The following is a 4,800-nucleotide window of genomic DNA, read 5'->3' on the forward strand; positions in this document are numbered from 1 at the left end:
TTTATCATATTGGTTAAAAATAAGAACAATCTGGCAAATCTGACCTAATTTTCACAAGACAGCTTCAACCTATGTTTACACTATATATTATTTATGTTAGGTCAAAATTGGCAAGGTTGAAATCTTAAACTTTACATCTTCAAACGGATTCGGGTGAGTGGTTCCGCAGTATTAAATTGACGTTCCTTCATCATATACGAGATATATCTGATAGCGTTTGCGCTCTCGGAATATTTACTAGGGGTTTTGTGTCCAAGTAATAATGACGAATTTGACACCGTAGATCGATTCCGTACTTATATGGTTATATCAGTAACAGGAGGATATCAAGCAATTGTAGTTGGTTCTTCAATATGCATATAATCAATCCCGAATACACTTATTACGCCTGAACCTATAGGCGGATACATGCGCAAATTACAGTTATGAAGCGCCAAACTTTGCGGACTATGTCTCGTTTTACAGTCACAGCACAATCATGGTTTAATGATGGCTCTTCACCTTCGCCCTTTCGCTGTTCTGTAATCCCTCCCTAAATCGACTAAAAACCTGGTACGGTGGTTTTATCCAAGTGTTTATACACTGCCTGCTTGCAAAAAGCTACACGTGCACCTGCATCGTTTTTGAAGACAACTCAACGATTTCATGGGGTTGACAGAAAAATTAGAGATTAAAAAAATTAGTAATAAATTAAAAATTTAAATTACTCTGCGACGGCTGGTATTTGTTAGAATTGACCAAATTTTGTGTGCACAGTTTTTTGACTAACTGGACAATTTAATCAGTGCATCACTGGAATCTGGAAAAAAGTTATTTTTGAACAGCCCTAACTTGCACAAGTGCACAGTGCACAGTAGGGTTATGCCTAGAAAAAAAATCAAAATTTTGTGTGTCCTGTAGTAAAAAACGATGAAGTTTTGTGTCGACTGATTAAACAAAAAGTCCCGCACAAAAATTTTCTAGTTTTCACTGTATGAAGGATACGCTTTTTGTAGATACGGACTATATAATATATATACCGATTGATTTGAATTTAACTGACACATTTCCAATTGCGAGGATTTAAAATAGTATTTTGGTAAATTGTGATTGCCCAGATTGAATTTATCCGATCGTTTTCTTGCTTACGGTCAAAATTAAATAATCAATAATTTCGATTTTAGATGTAGACCAGAGGTCTCAAACACGCGGCCCGCGGGCCGCATGCGACCCGCCAGAGCATTTTGTGCGGCCCGCGACGGCATTTTAGATTTTTATTAATTTGACAATATATAAGTGTCACATATATCTTTTCAGGTTATAAAGTTAAAATTCCCTCTTAAATTGCTCCGAAAGCCTTAAACTATTCATCAAACGTCACTATCACATCAATTGCAAACGCTACCATGCAGTGGAAGATTCACTATTTCGCCACATTTCCAATTCATGATGACAAATCCTGACCCTTAGACTGAAATTTGTGAGTTGGACTTCGACGCGACCTTTTCTAAATTACTCAGACTCGGGCTAACTCGATGGCAAAATGAAAATGACTCGAGTGGACTTGGAGTGACTCGGAATGCCGTGAATTCGTTAGAACCATGGACGCAACAAACTAATCGCGCATCAGGGGGATAGTAATAGATAAGAAGGTCACAGTTTCGTATTTCGCTAACTAAGCAAGTTGTTATGGCAACCATTGGCAATCTGTTAGTTACATCTTTGGTCGCTAAACCATGTTATTAAGACCACTTAAAGGTATCGAGTACCGCAGTGGGACGCTCCAACAATGTAACAGCAATGGGCCGTTCGGCGTTGCGACATTTCAATCACTAGGACACATTCAATAATATATTTATATTACATTTATATTTTTCTGCTCCAATATTTGAAGATATTTGGCGATGAGATTAATAGTCTACTTATCAGAAGAATACCCGAATCATGGATTGGAATTACAATGCTCAACATGAAAATGTTTGGATCAGATCACTCTCTACTATCGATCTGTTAAATTCAAAATATTCATAGTAGCTGAAAAATAATAACCCGATAGCTTTTATGATGGATGGCATCATACATATGTCCGCCATATGTTGTCTATATCATATAATTATTACATATCAAGTACAACAACAATTCTATTCAAATAGTTCTAAATGTGATGATTCTATTCGTGCCAGGCCTAAATTGGTACAAGAGTAAGTCACATTTCGACGATGTGTGTTCAGTGTTCACTGTCACTCTGTTGGATCGGCTCACTTTCAATAGGAATTCATTCCCGCAAAATATGGCCTACTTGGAAAGACATAGAATACCCATATAAATGCTGCGGCCCGCGGCGTCGTCAAAACTGGAAAACTCGCCCGCGAGCACGTTTGAGTTTGAGACCTCTGATGTAGACTGTCTGGTGTCTATATATCGTATAATGTCAATTTGTCTGACACAAATCGAACTGGTTGTTCGAAAAGGCGAAAGTAGAACAACTCAGCATATTTTCAGCGGCCAAGAAAACCGATTAAAGGAATATGATGAAAATTTGAAAATGTCATGTCATATGTGACTCTGTTGATACTGGATGGCCGAATTGCGTTGTTGTGGAACTGCAAAATGCAATGATGAGCAAGGGTTTTCATAGACCACAACACATTGATTGCCAACATCATATTATCGATTCCTAAAGCATATATCAGAGTTCTTCAATCCAACATCCACAACAAATCCAACTCTCAGCTACAAATTTGGAGATGATATGGTAAAACACTACGAAACCTTGATACAATCCGTCACGCCAGAATTTCAAATGAAAATATTAGAAAACTGAGGATGGGGTATGATTTTAAGTTTTTCTATGTGCTGTGCAGAGCATGCCGCTCTTTCAGAGAAAATAGTAGATCACCACTAATCAAATGGCATAAACTTCCATCTCTACGCAATGCGAGATGGAGCTCAAGGTCTACAATTCCGTACTTCCAAGCCCCCAGATGCAGAGTAACTCCTGAGATATCATGCTTATTCATCGCAAATGCGTGTCAGGAAGCCTGGTATTCTAACCAGATGTCTATAGAAGGAATATATAACTGGAGCCCGACCGATTACACACTGGTCTACAAATTTCGAAAAAAATTAGCGCGAAAAATTTTATTGATTAATTTTGGCTAATTTAAGGTTGCTGAATCCAATTCTGTGCTTAGAATTTCTCTTTTACGTCAGATTTTATCCGTATGAATTTTTCTCATTTTCATAAATTAATCAAGTTTTGGCTTTCGTTAGTGACATCGCGGTAAGCATACAACAGCAACAGATCAAACATTGATATTGAAATCATCTATCATGAAACCTGGGTTGTTGTGGTACAGAGTGAATGAGTTTTCGGTGAACTTGAATCCAGTCATTCTTTATCTTCGTTCAATCAGAAGCTCTTTTCGACCCATAAAATTACACTGGTCTACAAATTTCAAAAAAAAAAATTGCGCTAAAAATTTTAATGATTGATTAAGGCAAATATTAGGTTGCTGAATCCGAATCTATGCTCAGAATTTCTCTATCACGTTAAATTCTTCCGGTATGTATTTTCAGAGGTGGTCAAAGTAGTCAAGAAAGCTACTCAAGTAGAAGTAGAAGTAGTTAAGGAAAAATCTACTCAAGTACGAGTAGAAGTACTTCTTCAGTAAGCCTCCTAAAACTACTTGAAGTAGAAGTAGAATTGACTGACTTTAAATCTACTCAAGTAAGTAAGTAGTTTTGAAAACAGTCTTAATTCGGTAGCATGGACTGTCAAAAGCTGCGAATTGAGGTATGTGGCAGGTGCAGAGCTTGATTCGCTTGACATCACTACTATGCGCGAAGCGCAACAGATTTTTTGGGCTTTACTTGACTTTTATATTAAATGTTGGTACTACGTGAAAACAGCCCCGAAATATCTCAAGCTATCTTTCGTATTGGGGGATTAAACTACTTCTACTTGACAAACTGAAAATAGCGAAAAGTAGGTAAGTAGATCACAAAATATTACAAAGTAGAAGTTGAAGTAGAGAAAATCAGATCTACTTGAGTAAGTACCATAAGTAGAGGAAAACTACTTGAGTACTTCCAAAAAGTAGAAGTACTTCGTTACTGACCACCTCTGTGTATTTTTCTCCTTTTAATAAATTAATCAAATTTTGGCTTTCGTTGGTGACATTAGGGTGAGCGTACAACAGCAACAAATTAAATATTGTTATTGAAATCATCATTCACCCGAAAAGTCTTCCAAGTTATAATAACTTATTTTTGTTATGGATATCCTCATGAAAGCTAACTCCAAATTATGTATTACGAATCAGCATTCAGCTAAAAATGATGACTTTGACGGTGAGTGTAGAAATAGTCTCAAATTTGAGCGTATTTGGTACTGCTAGAGGAACAGAGGAGCATTCAAGCCGGCTCTGAATATATTCCGTTATTTTACAGTCGTGATCAAGGTAGTCATTAACGTAACTCAGAAGTAATCCCATGAATTTCTGCAGAATCACAAGTAGCCACTTTTGAGTTATATCATAACTACTTGAAGGATAAAAGCAGGTCCTAAAATTACTCAAGTATTAGTAGTCCGAAGAAGTAGGTTGCGATTATTGGTGATAGATTGACTCCATGGTCGGTTATTATGATTTTACACGAAAAAGCGATGCAAATCGCTAAGAAATGCGCTTTCTACTAAGAAATATTTAAAAAAATATATAAAATACATTTTGAAAACTTTCCAAGTCAGGTAGAAGTACTGGAGGTAGCCAAATCCTTCTGAATTACTTCGTCATTGAACAACTATGGTTATACATCGCG

This window comes from Botryllus schlosseri, chromosome 13 (genome assembly GCF_051294905.1).
Source record: "Botryllus schlosseri isolate E-star chromosome 13, Bs_hap1, whole genome shotgun sequence".
Lineage (NCBI taxonomy): Eukaryota > Metazoa > Chordata > Ascidiacea > Stolidobranchia > Styelidae > Botryllus > Botryllus schlosseri.